Below are 24748 nucleotides of genomic sequence, written 5' to 3' on the forward strand. Positions count from 1 at the left end.
TACAGTCTGAATGTTTGTGTCCTCCTAAAATTTGTAGGTTGAAACCTAATCCCCAATGTGATGGTATTTGGAAGTAAGGCGTCTGGGAAGTGACTAGATCATTAAGGTGGAGCCCTTATAAAAGGGATTAGTGCCCTTGTAAAAGAGGCCACAAAGAACTTCTTCATCCCCACTACTATGTGAGGACTCAGGGAGAAAGTGTCATTTCTAGGAACGAGAAAGTGGGTTCTCACCAAACACCAAATCTTCTGGCACATTGATCTTGAACTTGCCAGCCTTCAGAACTGTAATAAATAAATTTCTATTGTTTATAAGCTACCTTGTTTATGGTATTTTGTTAAGCAGCCCAAACTGAGACAAGAATGTTGCCCAGTATATCAGTTTTCTATTGTTATGTGACAAATCACCACAAATTTAACAGCTAACATATAACACAATTATCTCATAGTTTCTATGGATTAGAAGTGTAAGCAAAGACTTAGTTAGTTCTCTGCTTAAGGTCTAGATCTTAAGCCAACAGCTTTTTGCACCATACATTTACTCAGTAAACAAAGACTGACTACCCTTGAGTATGATATCCTAGGCCCTACTGACTACAGAGGTGCAAAAGGAAAGAGTCCCACTCTGCAATCAAAGTGTTGGCTAGGCTGTGTTTTCATCTGAAAGTTTGACTGGAGAAGAATCAATGTCCAACCCCATTCAGGTTGTTAGCAGTATTCATTTCTTTGTGGCTGTTCAGCTGAGGGTTTTAGCATTGTGGCGGCTATCAGTATATTTAAATTTCTTCTTTCTGGATTATTTTAACTTCCATTTTAATGAAAACAATATAAAAATATTCCTTAAGTATAAGTAGTAAAAATTACTCAAAAATCATATGGGCATTAATTTTGAAGTAGGTATTTTACTATGAAATTCAATCTGAATAAGAATGTCGGAAATCTTTCCTCTGGAAATAATGATCAAAATAGTATCAAGATGAATTGATATTTTTTTTCTTTAGCATATGAACCCATAAATTGAACTGAATTCAGGAGAATTGCTTGGGCTTAATTAGAAAGTCCCGGGTCTTCAGTAAGTGCTACTTTATGACTTCATGTACTTCCCCAACAATACCCTTCTCTCCTCTCCTGTAACCCCTATGTCTTCTTTCCCCCATTTATGGGACTTCTACTGCTCTGTATCATTCACCAAATCTCTTGTATGACCTGAATTAATTATTTGAGAAGTCCTGAAGACTTGGTTGGGAACTAGGTCCCAAATATTCCAAGTCCTAAAGGCTCAATTCAGCTCAAAGCGTGCTTACTTGGAATTGGGTATATCAGAATTCCAGAAACTTAATGTAATTTTTAAGATGAAAAGGCTATTTAAATAGTTGTGAATAGTTTGCTCTTTTCTGGAGTAGAGATGTGGACTTGCTTTAGGAGGAGCAGACTGTGCCTTTTTCTCCTGTTTGCAGAGGGACTTCATTGCAGGCTCTTGCAGTCATCTAGGTCATGAGTCAACCAACTTTCTATAAAGGACCAGATAGTACATATGTTATGTTAGGCTTTGCAGTGCAGGTGGTCTCTGTCACAACTACTCAGCACTTCATTACAGCATGAAAGTAGACCTAGACAATATGTAAACCAAAGAGCATGGCTGTTATTACAGCAAAACTTTATGGACACTGCCATTTGAATTTTTTATGATTTTCATAGGTCATGAAATTTTATTATTTTTTTTGACCTTTGTTCAATGATTGAAAAATGCTTAAACTCTTCTTGGCTTGCAGACCATAAAAAATCAGGTAGCAGGCTGGATTTAGTCCCCAGGGTATAGTTAGTCAACTTCTGTTATAAATATAAGGCAAGCACCTACCCCTTGTTTTTTTAGGGAAAAAAAAGTCTCTCCCCCATCCCTTTGGAAGTCATTTGGGGCTGCATTCAGAGTTGCCGGGATCTCAGGAGAGCTGGGGAGAAGAGAACGGTCTCTGAGGTTGGGCTTTCAAAATAACTACTTGCTATATTTGGAGGCAGCAGCTAAAAGAAGAGCCTTATAGACTCCCAGCACATTGCAGCCACGTGGAGGACAGCTGGGCCCAGCCAATCTAGGATTGCAGTGATCTCATGGGTAGGTGAGGGGGCCATACAGGAAGATTAGGAAGGGTAACAGCTGCCACTTGAGTGAAATCATCTCAGTAGAGCAAGGGGCGACCTGTAGAAGAACAGATGGCTGTCTGGAGATATATGCCTGGTTTATACAAAAGGCGAAAACCAAGAGAGATTTGCAGAAAATTTTAAAGTGTCATGAAGATTCCCAGCGATATTTTGTGAAGTGTGGTGCAGCACTGGTAAAAGAATGAATTTTCATTGAGTAGCTTGAGCAATAATGCACCTATAATTTGGATGCCCAAAGAAGTGTAGGGTCTGACTTCTGAGGTCTGAGATGTATGTTATCATAAACACTTTTGGTCTCCAAGCAACATCTGTATCTCTGTTCTTCATTCTGTTTTTTTTTTTTTAACTTTCTACTTTGAAAAAATTTAAACTCTTCAGAAAAGTTGAAAAATAATCCAAAAACCTCCCATATTCCCTTCATCCAGATTCCTCAATTGTTAACATTTTTCCACTTCTTTTTCTAGCATTCTGTCTGTTTTGTACATACCCAACTGCACATGTACTATTTTTTTCAACCGTTTGCAAATAAGTTACATCAGTTTGTAGTTCTTAAAAACAAGAACATTCTCCTGCATAACGCCAGTACAACCATCAAAATCAGGAAGTTAGCATTGACCCAATAATGCTGCCTGAGGCATACATCCAGTTGAAATTTCTGTTGTCCCCATAATGTCCTTTTTATGTCCTGGATCCAATCCAGTAACATGTGTTGATTTAGTTGCCATGTCTTTTTACTGTCTTTTAGTCTGAAAGAATTCTTTAGTCTTTCCTTTTCTTTCATGACTGACATTTTTAAACAAAGCAGAATTGTTACTTTGTGAAATGTTACTCAGTATAGGTTTGTATAATGATTCTTCAAGATCTGTGAGCTTTTAATAGAAATATTAGCCAAATATTCTTCTCATGGCATCATATTGTTAAGTACCAAATGCTAATTTGTACCATTACTGGAGATATTAACTTTTATCACTTGGTTAAAAGGTGTCTATAAGGTTTCTCTACTATGAGGTTAGCTAATAAGTATTTTGTACTCATCAATTAATGATTAATAAGATTGTATTTTGTGAGTAAATTCATGTCTTCTACTGTAAGTTGGAGCTTTTCCTTCTATCCTATGTATTTATATTGGTATAGATGAATGGATTTCTTTTTAACTCAATGGATTATAGCCTATAAATATCATTCCTCATTTTGATACTCAAATTGTTCTAGACTTGACCAGTGGTACCTTTCAAACTGGCTCCAGTGGCGTCTCCACCTGTTACCATCATTCATTCAGCAATTCCTTGGTTTATCATACAACAGAACATTCCAGGTGTCTTGTATTAGTCTGTTCTTGCACTTCTATAAAGAAATACCTGAGACTGGGTAATTTATAAAGAAACGAGGTTAAATTGGCTCCCGGTTCTGCAAGCTGTACAGGAAGCATGAGGCTGGCATTTGCTCAGGAAGTATATAATCATGGTAGAAGGCAAAGGGGGAGCCAGCACTTCATATGGCCGGAGCAGGAGGAAGAGAAGCAGGGAGGTGCTACACACGTTTGAACCACCAGATACCATGAGAACTCTATCACTATACAGTACCAAGAGGGGATGGTGCTAAACCATTGACAAGAACTCCACCCCATGATCCAATCACCTCCCACCAGACCCCACCTCCAACACTGGGGATACAATTGAACATGAGATTTGGGTGGGGACACAGATCCAAACCATATCACTTATCTTGATAAGTGACTTTCCTTTCTTCAGCTCTGGAACCATCAATACTCTTTAGTAGTTCCTCTACTAAAATAATGATTACATAAAGTAATCATTATTGTAGTACAGAAGCATATACAGAAAGCAAGAACCAAGACTGCCCATTGGGTGAGGGGTGCCAGTGTTTCTAGGTCCTTTTAATAAGCAGATCTAGAACACCCACACACAGAGCACATACACACACACACACAGGCATACAGATACAGATACACAGACACATACACAGACAGGCAGAGCACACACAGACAGGCAGAGCACACATAGACACACATACAGACATACATAGATACAGACACACACACAGACCCACAGACCCACAAACATGCACAGACACACATAGATGCACAGAAACATACAAACATACACATAGATGTACACATACACAGACACACAGATACACACACCTGAGCCAGAACTGTAGCATTAAATCAAAGATAGAGCCTGTTCTATCTTTTGACCCTCAATTATTTGAATCAGTACATTTTCTTTTTAATGAAGCCAATTTGAATTGGGTTTTCTGTTATTTGCTGATGAAAGCAACCTAACTGATAAACACAGATAATGGTTATATGCATCAGGCTCAGTTCTTAGAACCTGGAATACAGAGATAAATAAGCCTAATGAGATCAAATTAAATATTATAATAAATTCTATGATAAGGAAGACACAAGACACAGTATAGGCTCAGAGGAAGTCTGCATGAGGTGTTGCCTAAACTAGCCAGAAGTTTGCTACACATAGACATCACAGAAGAAAGAGAAGCCATTATAGACAAATAATTCGGTGCAAAGACATGGAATGCTGAAAGCTGAAGGAGGGTGCTAATAGAGGTGTTCATGTTTGAATAAAAAAGTATGAGTCATTATTAATTTAATAAAGATACATATGTTGGTCATATATGGATGTGTAAAGATATCTCTGCTGACTGTATGGGGATAAATATGTCCAGAGGTTATGGAGAATTGAAGATAAAAGGCTAAATTCTTCCAGGGCAGGAGGAATTCAAAGTTATAAATTCATTCCTCTGAAATGCCTCTTCTTGTGAGAATGGATTGTGGTGTGCACCCTACTTCTCTGAAGAGTATGCTGAGTTTGATTCATGAACCTGAATAATTTTCTTAGTTTTACTGACAGCACTGTGTATTGGACATGATAGCAGAGGCCAGGAAGCTGTCTGTCTCAAGACCTGAGGCTGTTTACTCCTTTAATCCAAGATGGCAGATATGCCTACACATGAGTTCTCTTCAACTAAGTCGTAAAACACAATCTCCTGGGCCAAAACTCAATCATTCTCTGAAATAGCATCTCTGCTCTGTGGATTCTTTCTGCCACTCCAGAATTGGTCTCTTCCCAGTGGCACAGATCTGGTGCAATTTTGATATGATGTCGTTGGCAGTTGCAACTTTTGGGAAAAGGCAATAAGAATCTGTCTCCTTAGTGATCTCCGTAGAAACCTAGAGCACCAGTCATGTCACCATATTGCTTAACTAATTTTAAAGAAAATTTAGCTTGTATCATTTTAATTAAAATCCAACAAGAGGACAAGACCCAATAAAAGAAAGAAAAGGGGCAAATATTGGAAAGAAAGACATAATCATTATTTTAGGTTATAAGATATATCTACAAAATCAGAAAGAACTAACAAAAATAATATTGAAATAGAGAAGGCAATTTAGAAAGTAGTCTACATACAAGATAAGTAGAGTAAGAACCAATTAAGTATCAGCATTAGGAAGATACAACATTTAATAATATACCATCCATCAAAAAAAACAACATAAAATTATTGATGAAGAGATATAGACTGTCCAGCAACCTTACCTTCCTTCAGACAACCAAATGTCATTGTCAACTGAACTGAATTGAGCATGAAGGCTAACAATTATTTAGCATACACTGTAACTCTTTTTGTTGCCAAGTACTCTTAGAACTTGTACCATAATTCTTCCAGGAATCCTTATGGTATATACTACAAGCCCTGCTATGGCTTGAATGTGTCTTCCAAAGTTGGAATTTAATCTCCAAGTTGTTGTAAACTTAATCTCTGATGCAACAGTGTCGAGAGGTGGAGCCTACTAAGAGGTGGTTAGGATATGAGGTCTCTGACTTCGTGAATAGATTGATTTTATAATTGCAGCAGTGAGTTTGTTATGGTCCCAGTAGGTTGTTGTGAAAGTGAGTCCAGCCTCTTCTTACTTTCTCACTCTCTTGCAAGCTCTTACCATTTCACCTTCCACCATGAGAAAATGCACCAAAAAGGCCCTCACCAGATACTGGACCCTCAAATATGGACATCCCAGCCTCCAGAAATATGAGAAATAAATGGATTTTCTTCATAAAATATACAGTCTGTGATATTCTGTTATAGCAACAAAAACTGGACTAAGACAAGTCCCATTTTGCATATAAGAAAATTGAGACACAAGAGAATCTCAAGATCATATGGCTAGTAAATGGCAGCATGGAATTAAAATCCTGTCTGCCTAACTCCAAAATTCATAGTATTTTTTTTATAATAACATGCTCTAGATTGAGTTTTCTGTTGTCAAATTATCTCCTTAAGTGAAAGATGTTCTTTTTTATGAGAAAACACAAACTGCTATCTTCCACCCTGGCTCTTTTATATTTGTAGGTCAACATTTTTAATATTTGGCTTCCATGCAGTTTTCTCTCTAGTCTCACAGGTGAAACACTCCAATCCAAAGTCAGTACTCTATATCTAGTTTGATTTAGAATAGCTGATACTTGTAGCCTGGGTGTGGTGGCTGATGTCTGTAATCCCAGCAATTTGGGAGGCCAAGGTGGGTGGATTACTTGAAGTCAGGAGTTTGAGACCAGCCTGGCCAATATGGTAAAACCCCATTTCTACTAAAAACACAAAAAATTAGCCAGGTATGATGGTGCACAGCTGTAATCTCAGCTACTCGGAAGGCTGAGGCACTCGGGAGGCTGAGGCACAAGAATTGCTTGAACCTGGGAGGTGGAGGTTGTAGTGAGCCTAGATCAGGCCACTGCACTTCAGCCTGGGTGACAGAGCAAGACTCTGTCTCAAAAAAAAAAAAAAAAAAAAAAAAAAAGAATAGATGATATATTAGATGATACATGTATAGCGAAAACAAAAATGTAGCCATATTATTTTAAAATTAGTTCCTTTTTTTAAAAGTTAAATGTAGAGAATTTGTGGCATTTTGTCTTGGTTGTTCAAATTAAAACTTGAAAGAGATGGAGGAGGAATTGTGGAGATCCTGTTGATTGGATTAAGTATCCTTACTAGAGTGAAGTTCTCAGAGCATTCCCCAACTGTGAATTTCCAAATGTTACAGCCTTATTAATCAATGCCATCTTCCACATCAAAAGTCCAAATGCTTCCTTCCTGCTTTGTATTAAAATTTTCTCCAGGAATGGGATCTTTCCATTATCCTTCCTTCTGAAGAATGTGTCTATGTATAACTGGCAAGAGAACATGGGGGAGTTTTTCTGAAACTTTGTGGCTTCTGCCTAAAATAGTTTATTCAAAATGTTTTGGGAAATTATTCTACAGATTCTTTTAAATGGAAAATTAATACAAAGTCCAAAAATTGCCTTGGTTTGGGGATACCGGCTTTTAAAAAGATCTCATTATTCATTCTTTTGGTGATTAGTATTTCATGCTTGGTGAGTTAAGAATAAATGAGCTGGAAATACCATTATTTTAGTCCATTTTATGCTGCTATAACAAAATACCTGAGCAAGGGTAATTTATAAAGAAAAGGAATTCATCATAATTCTGGAGGCTGGGAAGTCCAAGACTGAGGGGCTGCCTCTGGTGAGGGCCATCTTATTGCATCATAACGTGATGGAAAGCATCACACAGTGAGTGAACTCATGTAAGAGAGAAAGGGAGGTCTGAACTAACTTTTATAACAAATCCATTCTGGTGATAATGAACCCACTTCCACAATAACAACATTAATCCCTTCATGAAGGCAGATCCTTCATGACCTGATACCTCTTAGAGGTCTCACCCTGAAACACTGTTACATTTGGGCTAGTTTCCAACATGCGAGTTTTATAGGACACATTCAAACCACAGCAACTATTAATGGATATATATTGGTGAGGTTTCTGATATGAATAGCAAATATGATATGTGTATTAGTCCATTCTCACATTGCTATAAAGAACTGCCCAAAACTGAGTAATTTATAAAGGAGAGAGGTTTAATTGACTCACAGTTCTGCATGGCTGGGGAGGCCTCAGGAAACTTACAACCATGGTGGAAGGAGAAGCAAACATGTCCTTCTTCACACGACGGCAGGAAGAAATGCTGAGCAAAAGGGGAAAAATCCCCTTATAAAACCATCAGATCTAATAAGAAGCCACTCACTATCACAAGAAAAGCAGCATGGGGGTAACCACCCCTATGATTCAATTACCTCCCCACCAGGTTCCTCCCACAACATGTAGAAATTATGGAAACTACAATTCAACACGAGATTTGGGTGGGTACACAGCCAAACCATATCAATATGATATAGTAGAAAGAACATAATGTTGGAATTGTATATAACTTTATTCAATATCTGGATCTCTCACTTATGAAATGCACAAAACAGTTACATAGATGCTTTTGTTTGCAAATGATATATAGAGTAAGAAAAAAAATTTTTCCATTAGATTTGCAGTTCAACACTTCACATGCTTTTATTTCTCCCTTGAAGGTCTTCCCCTTCTTATATACTCGTAATGTTTGCTTAGTCTTTTAAGCTTAATTCAATATTTATTTCCTCTGTGATGACTTCAACTGTTCCTCTCCCCCAGGAAGAATGGGTATTCTCTCTCTGACTCCCAGATTACTTCACACTATTGTAAATATCACACTAAATTGGAATAATTTATCTTCCCAGATGTACCCCTAGACTCTGCCAAGATTGGTCTTCATTTCCACAATGACCAGCCTAGTGCCTGATATCCTATAAGTGTTCAAAAGTATTTGTTTTGATATACCGGGCCTATATAAATAGAGTCATTTTCAGAATAAATTTACTATTGCCTGAATTTTCTGGATGATTTTGCCAATTAGTCATTGGTGATTGAATCACAGAGTCAAATGCTAGAATGCCAGATCTGACTCATCCAACTCATCATTTGTGTTCCATCTTTATAGTTATCATCATATCCACCTACCCCCTCCATTGGCATTAATATTTTCTTATGTTGAGAAAATAACATAAAAACTTTAAAACAAGAACAACTGTAAAAACTGAATTACTTTACATTCAAAGAACTTATGTGACATCAAGTGTCTGAGATGATAATTATCTTCTAGTGCACATTACAATAATTTATAACTGCTGAAATGTTTAGAAGTTTGTCCATGTAGTACCCATAAACATTTTACTATTGCCAGTGAAACACAGAGTGTTTCCCAAAGAAACACTTAGCTTTGGGTCTTTCTTACTTACAAGTGAGGACTTTACATGTTCAGAGAAATAAATGTCTAACCTGTGGTCTCACAGCTGCCTGGACAAAAGTCTTGATCTTCTTAGCTGGCCTTCAATGACAGTTTTATGAATTAAGCCAAATATGTACATTTTCTTGGTACCCCAGCACTTTGAACAGCCTTTGTCATTACTTCAGGCTTTTGAGGGTAGGGTGAAAGCAAGACAGTACACAGCTCCCTGCCTGTGCCCTAGCAACCAAGCACAACACAGATGGCCAGCCTGGCAATCTGCCCAGCAGACACTGATTGCATACCTGGTGGTAAGACACAATGGTGTTTGCACAGTGTGGTTGGCATTTATAGTGATAGGCAATGAAGACTGCATCCTGTGCCTTCAGGCCAGTTTGCTGGTTTCCAGACTAGAGGCAATAACTTTCCACCGGTGTAATGACAATTTGTCTCTTGCAGCTGGATCATGTTAGGAGAGTAGGAATTTTATTTTTGCTTCCTTTTCAATAGTGCCTTGTAATAATAGGGTAGTATTTTCCCAAGATGTTTCTTGCCAGTTGTACATATGTATTGGCTCCTGAAGTCCTGAACATTCATTGGCATCAAAGAAGGGGAATGGTCCCTATTTATAGGAGAGCAGTCCCCATTCTACAGGTGAAGAGAATACATCTTATACCAATCCAAGAAGCATTTATTATATGCCTGTTATTATTTGTTAAATTGAGTGAATGACTATTGTGTATAAGCCATTCTACCAGGCCTTGGGCATAGAAAGATACATAACATAAGCATGACTCAAGAGGCACTCAGACCAGTAGAGGTGACAGACATTTAAACTAATAACCATAATGCAATATGATGAGTGGTCTAATAGAGGGGTGTACCTAGCACTGTGGGAACACAAAGGAGGGGGCTGTTAATCCTTCCTAGAGGTTAAAAATGAAAGCTAAATTGATGCTGAACATTGCATCCAGGGAAATGCATTATGGCAAGTTGGTGAGAGCTCTTGTTCTGCTGCCTCATGAATCTGTGTTCAAGTTCCCACTTTGCTAATTACTCCTTTTGTAGTTTTAGGCAAGTCTCAAAGCTTTCCAGATCTCATTGTATATAAAATGGAGAGAGAGTTCATGCCATATATATGTATATAAAGTGAGAACAAAATGAAATACTCATTATAAAGTGCTTAGCATTTTTTTCCTGGCATCTAGTATGTGTTTAATAAATATTAGCTCCAGTTGTCATTCTTATCATTATTGTTATTATGTGATGATGATGTGTGTTGCCTTGCAGGCAGACTTATGATGTGGTATTATCATTGGCATCAGAATATGCTGGCTACAAATTCACCCTTGAGTTTGACTACCTATGTGTCTTTGAGCAGAGTCTTCACTGTTCTGAAATGATTTACTTTACATGACCAAGATGGATAAGTAAGCCACTTATCATCATCTCCTAAGTTTCCTTCTAAAAACAAATCTTTTGAACAAGGTTGGGCGTTTCCAGAATTTTGGTTCTTTTAGAATATCTCATTAAGCTTTCAGATATAACATGTTTTTGGAGAAATAACACAATATGATGTGGCACATTGCATTTTCTGGTGTATGAGCCAAATTTGGACTAGTTGCACAATCTCAAGATGCATGTAAGACTCAGAACTTGTGTTCTGATGAAGCAGGAAAAATGGACAGATGTTGAGATACTGTCCAGGAAATGATGAAAGTTATGTTTGAAGAAAATAGTTTCAGAGAGGGGAATGTTCACGGTTAATGGGAATCCGATGTAATGGATGTTGTACAGGAGGGAGATGTGGAGTGGTGGTGGTGCACAGTGAGCTGTGGATGTGCAGAAGTGAGTTCTTCATCCTTTCTGGGGTGTTGGAAGGTGAGTTTGGCAGAGCCATAAAAAGATGAATCTGAGTCACCAAGTGGAGCAGATGAGAAAGGATAGTCCAGGCAAAGGGAAGAGAATTGCAGCTACCTGGAAGAATTGGCATATGTTTGGGGAATGGTGAGATGCAACTAGTTTGGTGTATCTGGGGAAAATTGTTTCAGAATAGACTGGAGAAATTGACTGGAGTCAGATTGCAGGAAGGGATGGAAAACTACTCTCAGTTGAGTCCCCTCGATGTGCTTCTCTACTCCCACCCCATCACTCTCACTACATAACTGAAGTGGTCAGTAATGAATGCCAAGTATGTGCTATGCATCATACAAAGTGGTTTACATATTTAATCTCTTAATCTTCACAAAAATGGAAAAATTTGTGTCTTAACTAGAAGCAAATTTGGCTGACAGTAATATTGTCATTTCCTTGCTTTCAAATAACAGAGGCATAAACAAGATATAAATTTGTTTTTCTCTTATGTACAACTCTGGTATTCAGGGTTATCCTGGGGGCTCTTGTCCAAGAGAGTTTTTCAGGTACATAGGTGCTTCTATTTTGTTGCTCTTCTATCTTAATTCCCCAGGCCATGTCTAGCCCAAATTTTGCTTCTCTGGTTCTAGATATCTTGTTTGTTTTCTTGTCAGCAGCAGGGAGGAAGAGAAGAAAGAGAGTCATGGGAGCATACCAGGTGTGTTCTAAGAAAGCTTTCTGGAAGCTTCCTCACAGTGTTTTTGCTAGCATCTTGTCCAGAAGTTAGTCAAATGGCTGCACCTAGTTGCAGAAGATACTAGAACATCTAATATTTATTATGGGTAGCCATGTGCTCAGCTAGTAATGGGAGTTCTTTCGCTGTGGAAAAGGGGTAAAAGAATAGTTGTATCTACTAAAGGTGGATTTTTATCCAATTTTCCAGATAAGGAAATTGAGGATTAGAGAAGCAGGATAGCTTGTCCATGGTGGCATAGTTGATGAATGCCCAAGATTTCCACTGATGCCAGTTCTAGTGGTTCTAACCACAGAACTTGCTCTTCAACACTATTCATATGTTCTAGTTTGGGGTTCCTCCCAAAAGCAGAGCCAAAGACAAGTACCTGGGTGAGAATATTTATAATGGAATCATAGGATTACCAACAATTCGGTTTTCTGACAGCTGAAGGTGGTCCTGGGATGCAGGACTTTCAGTTTTAAAACTGAAATGTTCTGGAAAACTGCCTTGAGGATGAGATAATCCAGAAGCAAGGGATAAGCACCAGACCAAAAAAAAAAAAAAAAAAAAGCATCATGAGGGTGCATTATGAGGCAATGGGATTCCATCTCATTGGGGCCTCTGCGAATCATGCAGGATGCCCTTTAGAATTGTTCTCCTGAAATATGGGTACCTGAAGCATGTACCCAGTAGCTCGTTTCATCATGAGTTGAAAGTTCATCCCAGAGGCTTTGACTCCAGAAGCACTTCTGGGCTTTGTCTGCCTGCACCATGAGCCAACTTGGGATGAGCCAAGAAAGTTCTGGGGCGAAACTTAGAAAGACAAATTGCCGTCCTAGATGAGGGGTCTTGGCCTTATGAGGTGAGTGGGAATGGTCTACCATAGTGAGAACTCCAATTACAGGTGAGTTGAGGGAATAAAGTGAGTATCAGAGAAATCTGCTGCATCTTATTTAAGAACTTTAAAAGCTCAGATATTATTTTCATGGGGTAGTGAGTTTTAAACTGTGCTTCTTTAATTCTCTGAAGGTTCCAAGACTTTTTTCTGGACCAAACTTTCATTCTCTCTCTCTCTCTCTCTCTCTGTGTGTGTGTGTGTGTGTGTGTGTATGTTTATATTGCAGGAGTGCTCATTGTTTTGATTCTTTAACTTAAGCCAGAGTGGTTCTAATTTTATCTTTTACATCTTATCACTTGAATAAAAGTTTCCACAGTTTAAAAAGTTTGTAAAGCACTGGATTGAGTAATAGGCAGTTATTGTAGTACTTATGCAGGGGAATAAATTATCACGTAATGCTTGAAACATCCCATTCTGGCTGCAGCCTGGGGAATGTGTAGGAAGATCACGCCTGCAGGCAAAGAAAACAGCCTTGAAGCTGCAATCACTCAGTCAATGAAGGACATTGGAAAATCCAGGGAAAGAGAATGGAGAACAAAGTACTAACAACAAGACTTACTCTCCAGCATAACTCATACATCTTAGTTTGGGTTGCCTCCCCAAGCAGAGCCCAAGATAAGAACTTGGGTGAGAATATTTGGAAGGGAATTATAGAGTAACCAACTATTCCTACTTGCTCACAACTGAAGGAAGAATCTATATGTTAGAGTTCCTGGACTAGACAAGAAATTGGATTTGGATGGCAGAGACTGAGGAGGCTCAGTCTGCTGCAGTTTTGATTTGTCTAGCTTAGGATCAAAATGGTGCTGTTTGTTGAAAAATTGATACACAGTGGAAGAAGCTGATTTGGGGAGATAATGATTCATCTGTCTAATGAGTAAATGGCCAGCACCTGAGGTACTTCTTTCTATAATATGTGGAAGCTTTTATTTGGGGAGGATTGTGATAATTTAGAGAAGACCCCCTGGCTCCTACCTCCTCTTGAGAACCCTCAAAGAGAGAATTATTCAGCCAGAGTGTTTATTTTTCCCAGGGCCCAGGTAGAAAGAAATCAATTCTTCCTTCTCTGAATAAACAGATTAAGGTATGCTGTTGATGATGCCTGAGACTCTTACCTTTCCATTCCTTAAAGAATCACTGAACATTGAATTCATTAATGGTGCTTTGGATATAATGTCACATGATGTGAAATTGGTTGTCATTAACTCATTTATACATGGGACATTCACAAAGTAACTTGGTTGACAAAACTCCCTGAAAAAGGATGACAACTTAAGAATGACATGGTTTCAGCCTTGACGAGCTGTTTGTGGATTTCTACTCATTTGGCCATGTAAGACTCTTCATTGTACTTTACTCATGGCAACACACTGATAAAATTAGTGAAAAAAATAAAATAGTAACAACAAACACCAAAAAACCTCATCTTACTAAAATAGAATAACATCCACAATCTTTAAAGCTTACTTGAAAACTATCACACATGAAAGGAAGAAAGAATGGATTTCTCAAAACCTGAACCTTAGGCAGGTGTATATGGTGACCATTTTGACTTCTTAAGATATAATATGAGACATAAATGACCTGCAATGATGACAGGCTGCTTTAGAAATACCCTTTCATTCCTTTTGCTTTTTTTTTTTTTTTTTTTTGAGAAAGGGTCTCGCTCTGTCACCCAGACTGGAGTGCAGTGGCACGATCATGGCTCACTGCAGGTTCAGGTGATCCTCCCACCTCAGCCTCCCAAGTAACTGAAACTACGAGTGCACGCCAACATACCCAGTTAATTTTTTTTTTTTTGTATTTTTTGTAGAGATGGGGTTTCACCATGTTGCTCAGGCTGTTGCTTAATCCTTTAAAGCTATCAGCTGCCCCACGATTCATCCTTATTCTCTTCTTAAATAAATGGGTATTTTGGATGGAAATTTCAAGAAATACGGAAGTATATGAAAGCACTTTTAAATTATGTGTGTGTTAAAAAAAGAATACTACATATGAATATTATAAGGATGATGTACTATAACTCATATCAACTGCATACACTAGCAAGTCCTGCACCAAGCAACTTTGGAGTACAAATTGTCTTTTCCTTGATTAGACTTAGGTCTCCTGGATCTTAGCTGCAGGGCTGCTGTTCACAAACAGAGTGCTGAAACTCTCAGGTTGTTTAGCACCCAGCTGAGGGGGTAGAGATTTTCATACATGAGTTATTCTAAGATCCCCCAATTGAAAAGAATCTCACTCTTAAATACCAACATAAATAGGGCAAGACCTCGTACAAATTATGTGAAAATGAACGTGATGCAAGATATGGTCCTTCCCCATCCCTGCTGGATTCCCACTTTACCCCAACTGTGCCAGAATCCATGGCTCAGTCTTCCATCCGATGAAGCATGCTCTATCCAGACTGAGGATTACTGAATGCTTATTGGCCCTAAAAGTACTTTATTCAAATGAGGTATTTTGTTACAATTTTATATATAAAATAAATAGGAGCAGTTCTGCTGAAATGGGCATGAGGACCCTAGAACCTGTCTTTCTTAGGTTATTCCTCACCATGTTTGGAGGCTTCCAGGGATCTAAGGATATAATTTGCAAATATGTGATGTAGATAATTCCAGCTTTTGAGTGCCTATGGGAAAGTTGACTGAGTTAATCCTCTGGGATTTGAATCCTGGCTCAAATTTTCACACTGTTTATGTCTTTGGAAAACATTATTTAATTTCTCTATGCCTCAACCTTCTAAACTTTTAAGGAAATCACATCTTGTTCACAACCAAATAGAGTTTCTTTGAGGATTACATGATGTAAGACATGTAAAAGAACTTAGAATTATACCTGTTACAGATTAAGCACCCCATAAATATTACACATTATTGTTTTATTAATAAGGCTCTAAGTTAAATAATTATAACTTAGTTTGAGAAGTCAGTCCATGTCAGTGAGCCTATGTTCTCATTTTTTTCGGAATAAAAGTAATAAATAACAACAAAAACAAAAATAATAACATCATCAGTAACAACCACCATGAAACTCACCAATAATCACTGCTTTCTAGTAATTATCTACTCTGTTTAGCCACTGTTTTATAATTTTTCTGGACCTCACAGTAGCCCTACAGGGTAAATGCCTCTTAGACCCATTTTACAGATGAGAAAATCAAGATTCATAAAAGGTAAGCCGCTTTTCCATAGTCAGACAGGTAATCCATGGCAGAGCCAAAGATGGTTCCAAGGATGAAGGCTTCAGATCCCGATGTCTACATACATGAATGATACTCAAAAGTAAGCGCCACCTTTTTTATTGATGCTTTATAAACTCTTTTTTGGGGGAAGTATCCGTCACATCAATCATTTATCCTTTCTTTGTGTTACAAACGATATAATTATGCTATTTAGTTATTTAAAAATGTAAAATAAATTATTGTTGAGTGTAGTCACCCTATTGTGCTATCATATGCTAGATCTTACTCACTCTATCTATCTAACTATATTTTTGTACCCATGAATCATCCCCACTGCCTCCCAACCCAACTACCCATCCTAGACTCTGGTAACAACTCTTCTACTCTCTTATCTCCGTAAGTACAATTGTTTTAATTTTTAGCTCCCACAAATAAGTGAGAACATGCAGCTTATCTTTCTGTGCCTGGTTTATTTCACTTAACACAAAGACCTACAGTTCCATTCATGTTGTTGCAAAGACAGAATATCATTCTTTTTTATGGCTTAAGAATATTACTCCACTGTGTAAATGTACCCTATTGTTTTTATCTGTTCATCTGCTGATGGGCACATAGGTTGTTTCCAAATAGTAGCTATTATGTATAATGCTGTAATAAACGTGTGAGTGCAGATATCTCCTTGATACACTGATTTTCTTTCTTTTGGGTATATACCCAGCAGTGGGATTGCTAAATCATATGGTAGTTTTAACTAGTTTTCTGAGGAACTTTCAAACTGTTCTCTATAGTGGTTGTACTATTTTACATTCCCACCAAGAATGTATAAGGGTTTCTTTTTCCCTGCATCCTCACCAGCACTTAATATTTTCTGTCTTTTGGATAAAAGCCTTTTTAACTGGGTGAGATGATACCTCATTGTAGTTTTGATTTGCATTTCTCTGTTGATTAATGATGCTGAACATCTTTTCATACACTTGTTTGCCATTTGTATGTCTTCTTTTGAGAAATGTCTATTCAGATCTTCTGTCCATTTCTAATGGGCTTATTAGTTTTTTTCCTATTGAGTTGTTTGGGCTCTTAATATATTCTGGTTATTAATTGCTTGTCAGTTGGATAGTTGCAAATATTTTCTTCCATTCTATGGGTTGTCTCTTCACTTTGTTGATTGTTTTCTTTCCTGTAGGGAAGGTTTTTTAATTTGATGTGATCACATTTGTCCACTTTTGCTTTCGTTGTCTGTGCTTGTAGAGTGTTACCCAATAAATCTTTGCCCAGTCTAATGTCCCCAATGTTTTCTTTCAGTAGTTTCATAATTTGATGTTTTAGACTTAAGTCTTTAATCCATTTTGATTTGATATTTATATATGGTGAAAAATAGGGATCTACTTACATTCTTCTGCATGTAGATGTTCAGTTTTCCCAGCACTATTTATTTATATTTATTTATTTATTTATTTATATTTTTTGAGACAGAGTCTTGCTCTGCTGCCCAGGTCAGAGTGCAGTGGCACAGTCTCAGCTCACTGCAACCTCCTCCTCCTGGTTTCAAGCGATTCTTCTGCCTCAGCCTCCCAAGTAGCTGGGACTGCAGGCACGTGCCACCACACCTGGCTAATTTTTGTATTTTTAGTACAGGCAGGGTTTTACCATGTTGGCCAGGCTGGTCTCAAACTCATGACCTCAAGTGATCCACCCACCTCCCAAAGCATGTGAGCCACCAAGCTTGGCCCCCAGCACCATTTATTGAAGAGATTGTCCTTGCCCCAATATATGTTCTTGGCACCTCTGTCAAAAATAAGTTCACTGTAGATGTATGGATTAGTTTGTGGGTTCTCTATTCTATTCCATTGGTCTATGTGTCTGTTTTTATGTTAGTACCACACTGCTTTGGTTACTATAGCTCTGTCATATAATTTGAAGTCAGATGTGATTCCTCCAGTTTTGTTCTTTTTGCTTAGCATAGCTTTGGCTATTGTGAGCCTTTTGTGGTTTCACGTAAATTTTAGAATAGTTTTTTCTATTTCTGTGAAGAATGTCATGATATTTTGACAGGGATTGCATTTAATCTGTAGATTGCTCTGTGTAGTATGGACATTTTAACAATATGATTCTTCTAATCCATGAGCATAAAATATATTTACATTTTTCATGTGTGTTCTCTTTAATTTCTTTCATCACTGTTTTATAGTTCCCATTGTAGAGATCTTATACTTCTTTGGCTAAGTTAATTCCTAGGTATTTTATTTTATTTTATTTTATTTGTAGCTATTGTAAATGGGATTACTTTCTTGATTTCTTTTTCAGATATTTGGTGCTTACATACAAAAATGCTACTGATATTTTTATGTTGATTTTGTATCCTGCAACCTTACTAAATTTTATCAGTTTTAATAGTTTTTCAGTGAAGTCTTTAGGTCTTTTCAAATACAAAGCAATATCATTTGCAACCAGAGATAATTTGACTTCTTCCTTTTCAGTTTGGATGCTCTTTATTTCTTTTGTCAGATTGCTCTAGCTAGGACTTCCAGTACTATGTCAAATAACAGTGACAAAAATAGGCATCCTTGTTATCTTCCAGATCTCAGAGGAAAGGCTTTCAGTCTTTTCCCATTTAGTATGAAACTAGCTGTGGGTCTGTAACATATGGCTTTTATTGTGCTGAGGTATGTTCCTTCTATACCCAGTTTTTTGAAGGTTTTTATTATGAAGGAATGTTGAATTTTATCAAATTCAAATGCCTTTTCAGCAGCAATGTAAATGATTGTATTTTTTCTTGTTACCCCTTATTCTGTTGATATGATGTACCACATTAATTGATTTGTGTATGTTGAACCACTCTTGCATCCTTGGGATAAATCCCACTTGGTCATGATAAATGATATTTTTTAACATGTTGTTGAATTTGGTTTGCTAGTATTTTGTTAAGGATTTTTGCATCAGTGTTCACCAGGGATACTGGACTGTAGCTTTCTTTTTTTAATGTATGTTTGGTTTTGATATCAGAGTAATATTGGCCTTGTAGAGTTAGTCTGGAAATATCCCTTCCTCTCTATTTTTCAGAATAGTTTGAGTAGGATTGGTATTGGTTCTTCTTTAAATCTTTGATGAAATTCAGCAGTGAAGCAATTGAGTCCCAGGCTTTTCTTTGCTGGGAGAATTTTTATTACAGCTTCAATCTCATTACTTGTTATTGGTTTGTTCATGTTTTGAATTTCTTCATGGTTCAATCTTGGTAGCTTGTATATGTCTAAGAATGTATCAATTTTTTTCTAGGTTTTGAATGTCTTGGCATATAGTTGCTCATTGTAGCCTCTGATGATCTTTTGAATTTCTGTGGTATTGGTTGTAATGTCACCTTTTTCATCTCTAATTTTATTTATTTGGGTCTTCTGTCTGTTTTTTTGTTGTTGTTGTTAGTCTGACTTAAGATTTGTCAATTTTATCTTTTCAAAAAAACCTTTTTATTTTATTGATCTTTTGTATTGTTCTCTTCATTTCAATTTTATTTATTTGTGCTCTGATCTTTATTATTATTTTTTTCTACTAATTGTGGGATTGGTTTGCTCTTACTTTTATACTTCTTAAAGATGCATCTGCCAAAAGGGGTGGCTCATGCCTGTAATCCCAGCACCTGGGGAGGCCGAGGAGGGCAGATCACAAGGTCAGGAGATCGAGACCATCCTGGCCAATATGGTGAAACCCTGTTTCTACTAAAAATACAAAAATTAGCTGGGCATGATGCCGTGCACCTGTAGTCCCAGCTACGCAGAAGGCTGAGGCAGGAGAATCACTTGAACCTGGGAGGCGGAGGTTGCAGTAAGCTGAGATCATGCCACTGCACTCCAGCCTGGTGACATAGTGAGACTCCATCTCAAAAAAAAAAAAAAAAAAATGCCTAATTAGTTTGTTCATTGGAAGTTTTTCTACTTTTTTTTTTTTTTTTTTGAGTTGGAGTCTCGTGCTCTCACTCAGGCTGGAGTGCAGTGGTGTGATCTTGGCTCACTGCACTGCAACCTCTGCCTCCAGGTTCAAGTGATTCCTCTGCCTCAGCCTCCCGAGTAGCTGGGACTACAGGCATGCACCACCATGCTTAGTAGAGATGTGGTTTCACCGTGTTGGTCAGGATTGTCTCGAACTTCTGACCTCGTGATCTGCCTGCCTCGGCCTCCCAAAGTGCTGAGATTACAGGCGTGACCCATGGTGCCTGGCCTATATTTTTGATGTAGACAATTATACTATAAACTTTGAGTATTGCTTTGACTGTACTCCATAGGCTTTGGTATGTTGTATTTCCATTATCATTTGTTTAAAAAATATTTTCAATTTCTTTTCTAATTTCTTCATTCACCCACCGGTCATTCTGGAGCATATTTTTAAATTTCCATGTGTTTCTATAGTTTACAAATTTTCTCTTGTTATTCATTTCTAATTTTATTCCATTATGGTCAGAGAAGATACCTGATATAATTTCTTTTTTTAAAAATTTTTTAAGGCTTGTTTTGTGGCCTGATGTATGGCCTGCTGTTGAGAATAATCCATGTGCTGAGAAGAAGAATGTGTATTCTGCAGCCATTAGAAGAAATGTTCTGTAAATATGAATTAGGTCTATTTTTGGTCTATAATGCAGACTAAGTCTAATTTTTTTTTTTTTTTTTTTTTTGGGGACGGAGTCTCGCTCTGTCACCCAGGCTGGAGTGCAGTGGTGCGATCTCAGCTCACTGCAAGCTCCGCCTCCCGGGTTCATGCCATTCTCCTGCCTCAGTCTCCCGAGTATCTGAGACTACAGGCGCCCACCACCACGCCCGGCTAATTTTTTGTATTTTTAGGAGAGACGGGGTTTCACCACATTAGCTAGGATGGTCTCGATCTACCTGATCTTGTGATCGGCCCTCCTCAGCCTCCAAAGTGCTGGGATTATAGGCGTGAGCCACCACACCCGGCCAAGTCTAATGTTTTTATTGATTTTCCATCTGGCTAATTTGTCCAATGCTGAAACTGGGGTGTTGCAGTCTACAATTCTTATGGTTCTGGGATCTATCTCTCTCTTTAGCTCTAATAACATTTGTTTTATAAATCAGGATGCTCCAGTGTTGGGTGCATATATGTTTACAATTGTCATATCCTCTTACTTAATTGACCCCTTTATCATTATATAATGACCTTCTTTGTCCCTTTTTTATAGTTGTTGTCTTGAAATTTATTTTGCCTTATATAAGTATAGCTACTCCTACACTTTTTTTGGCTTCTGTTTCCATGGAATATCTTTTACTATTTTTTAATTTTTATTCTATTTATGTATTTATAGGTAAAGTGTGTTTCTTGTAGGCAATAGATCAGTAGGCCTTTTTTTTTTAATCCATTCAGCTTCTCTATTTCTTTTGATTGGAGAGTTTAGTGCATTTACATTCAATGTTATTATTGATAAGTAAGGACTTAATTCTGCCATTTTATCATTTGCTTTCTGGTTGTTTTGTTGTCTTATCTTCCTTCTTTTCTTCTTCCCTGTCTTCCTTTTAGTGAAGGTGATTTTCTCTGGTGGTAGGTTTTAATTTCTTCCTTTTTATTTTTTGTGGATCTGTTGTATTTTTTTTATTTGAAGTTACCATAAGGCTAGCAATTAATATCTTAAAACCCATTATTTTAAACTGATGACAACTTAATACTGATTGAATAAACAAACTAACAAGCAAAGAGACAATTAATAAAAACGCTACACTTTAACTTTGTCCTCCCACTTTTGAACTTTTTGCTATTTCTTTTTGTGCCTTACTGTACTATGTCTTGAAATATTGTTTTAGTTATTAATTTTGATCAGTTAATCTGTTAGTGTTTCTACACAAGATATGAGTAGTTTACACAAGGCAATTACAGTGTTATACATTTTGTGTTTTTCTGTGTAGCTATTACCAGCAAGTACTGTACCTTCAGATGATTTTTTGCTGTTCATTAATAGCTTTTTCTAGGCCAGGTGTGGTGGCTCACACCTGTAATCCCAGCACTTTGGGAGATCGAGGCAGGCTGATCACGAGGTCAGGAGTTCAAGATCAGGCTGGCCAACACGGTGAAAGCCCGTCTCTACTAAAAATACAAAAATTAGCTGGGCATGGTGGCATGTTCCTGTAATCCCAGCTACTCGGGAGGCTGAGGCAGGAGAATTGCTTGAACTGGGACCTAGGAGGCTGAGCTTGCAGTGAGCCGAGATCACACTACAGCACTCCAGCCTGGGCTACAGAGCAAGACTCTGTCTCAAAGAAAAAAAAAAAAAAAAAGGAAGCTTTTTCTTTTCTCTTGGAGAATTCACTTTAGTATTTCTTGTAGGACAGGTCTGGTGTTGATAAAATCCCTCAGCTTTTGTTTATCTCAGAAAGCCTTTATTTTTCCTTCATGTTTAAAGGTATTTTCACTGGGTGATATTCTGGAATACAAGTGTGGTGCTTTTTTTCCCCACCTTTAGGACTTCAAATATGTCATGCCACTCTCTCCTGGCCTATAAGATTTCCACTGAAAAGTCTGCCGCCAGACATATTGGAGTTTCATTGTATGTTATCTGTTTCTTTTCTCTTGCTGCTTATAGAATCCTTTCTTTATCTTTGATCTTTGGGAGTGTGATTATTAAATGTCTTCAGGTAGTCTTATTTGGGTTAAATATGCTTGGTGTTCTATAGCCCTCTTGTATTTGAATATTGATATTGTTCTCTAGGTCTGGGAAGCTTTCTGTTATTACTCCTTTGAATAAACTTTCTACTTCTCTCTCTCTCTGTACTGCCTTGTTAAGGCCAATAACTCTTAGATTTGTCCTTTCAAGATTATTTTCTAAATATTGTAGACATGCTTCATTCTTTTTTATTCTTGTTTCTTTTGTCTTCTCTGACTTTATATTTTCAAGTAGCCTGTCATTAAGCTCACAGATTCTCTCTTCTGCTTGATCTATTCTGCTGTTAAAAGACTCTGATGCATTCTCTAGTATGTGAATTTCATTTTCCAACTGCAGAATTTCTGTTTGATTCTTTTTAGTTATTTCAGTCTCTTTGCTAAATTTGCCTGATAGTATTCTGAATTCTTTTTCTGTATTATCTTGAATTTCATTGAGTTTCCTCAACAAACTATTTTGAATACTCTGTCTGAAAGGTTACTTGTCTCTATCTCTTCATGATTGGTCCCTGGTGTTGTATTTAATTTGTTTGGTGAGGTCGTGTTTTTCTGGATAGTCTTCATGCTTGTGGGTATTAGTAAGTGTCTGAGCATTAAAGAGTTAGGTATTTATCGTAGTCTTTACAGTCTAGGTTTGCTTGTACTTGTTCTCTCTGGGAAGGCTTTCCAGGTATTCTAAGGGATTTGGGTATTGTAATCTAAGTTTTTAGTCACTGCAGCTATGTCTGTGTTAGGGGGACACCCCAAGCCCAGTAACTCTGTGGCTCTTACAAACTTATAGAGATATCGCCTTGGTGGTCTTGGTTAAGGTCCAGAGGAATTCCCTGGATTACCAGGTGGAGACTCTTGTTCTCTTCTTGTACTTTCTCTCAAACAAATGGAGTCTGTGTCTCTGTGCTGGGCTGTGTGAAGCTGGGGGAAGGGGGATACAAGTGCCCCTGTGGCCACCATCACTGGAACTGTGCTGGATCAGACCCGAAGCCAGCAGAGCACTGTATCTCACCCATGGCCTATGGTAACCACTTTCTGGCTACTGTGTGTATTAGCTCAAGGCCCTAGGGCTCTACCATCAGCCTGTGACAAAGCCAGCCAGGCTGTGTCCTTCCTTTCAGAGCAGCAAGTTTCCCCCACCTCTAGGCTGGTTCACAGATGCCATCTGGGAGACACGACCTAGAGTCAGAAGCGTTAGGAATCTACCTGGTACTCTATTGTGGTGGAGTTGGCACCCAGCCCACAAGACAAAGTCTTTCCCACTCTTCCCTCCCCTTTCTACAAGCAGAGGAGTTTCTCCCAGTGGCGACCACCGTCCCAGGCCCATGGCGAGTACTGCCTAGCCACTGCTGATGTTCACTCAAGGCCCAGGGGCTCTTCAGCCAGCTTGTGGTGGATGCAGCAGGCATGGGACTCTGCCTTCAGGGAAGTGGGCTGTCCTCTGACCCAGAGCATGTCCAGAAAGGTCATCCATGAGCCAAGGCCTGGAATCAGGAACCCCAAGAGCCCTTTTGGTGCTCTACACCCCCGTGGCCAATTTGGTACCAAAGTGCGGGACTAAGTTATCTTTTTTTTTTCTAAAGCAGAAGGAGGCTTTCCTTGTAGTCACCACAGCTAGGAAATATGCTGGGTCGCACCTGAAGCCAGCACATCTCTGAGTCTCACTTGAGGCCCACAGTGAGTACTGTCTGGCTACTGCAGCTGATTATTCAGGGTCCAAGAGCTCTTTAGTAAACAGGTGATAAATTTTGCTAGGACTGAGTTTTTCCCTTCAAGCAGTGGGTTCCTTTCTGGCCCAGGGTGTGTCTAAAAATGATTTCTAGGAGCTATGACCTAGAATGGGGACCTCAGGACTCTGCCTTGTGCCGTATCAAACTGTGGCTGAACTGGTATCCAAGTTCCAAGACAAAGTCCTTTTTACTCATCCCTCTCTTCTCCTCAAGTGGAAGGCAGAGGCTTCCGCCAGAGCTGTGAGCTGAGTTGCCTGGGGTTAGGAGAGGACTGGAGCAAGCCTTCCCTTGGCTGCCCCAACTAGTGTCTCACTAGGTTGCATCCCACCTGCTGACCAAAACCACGGGCTCCAAGCC

The 24748-nt window shown here is 38.3% G+C and overlaps 1 long non-coding RNA gene across 1 annotated transcript in view; it reads left to right on the forward strand.

Moving 5' to 3' along the window:
- Positions 1-12583: 12583 nt before the first annotated feature.
- LOC129047998 (uncharacterized) overlaps positions 12584-24748 on the forward strand; it is a 116516-nt gene continuing 104351 nt past the window's right edge. Inside the window, exon 1 of the long non-coding RNA XR_008509959.2 lies at positions 12584-12799. This is a non-coding gene — a long non-coding RNA (uncharacterized LOC129047998). The remainder of the gene's footprint in view (positions 12800-24748) is intronic.

This window comes from Pongo abelii, chromosome 13, assembly GCF_028885655.2.
Source record: "Pongo abelii isolate AG06213 chromosome 13, NHGRI_mPonAbe1-v2.0_pri, whole genome shotgun sequence".
Classification (NCBI taxonomy): domain Eukaryota; kingdom Metazoa; phylum Chordata; class Mammalia; order Primates; family Hominidae; genus Pongo; species Pongo abelii.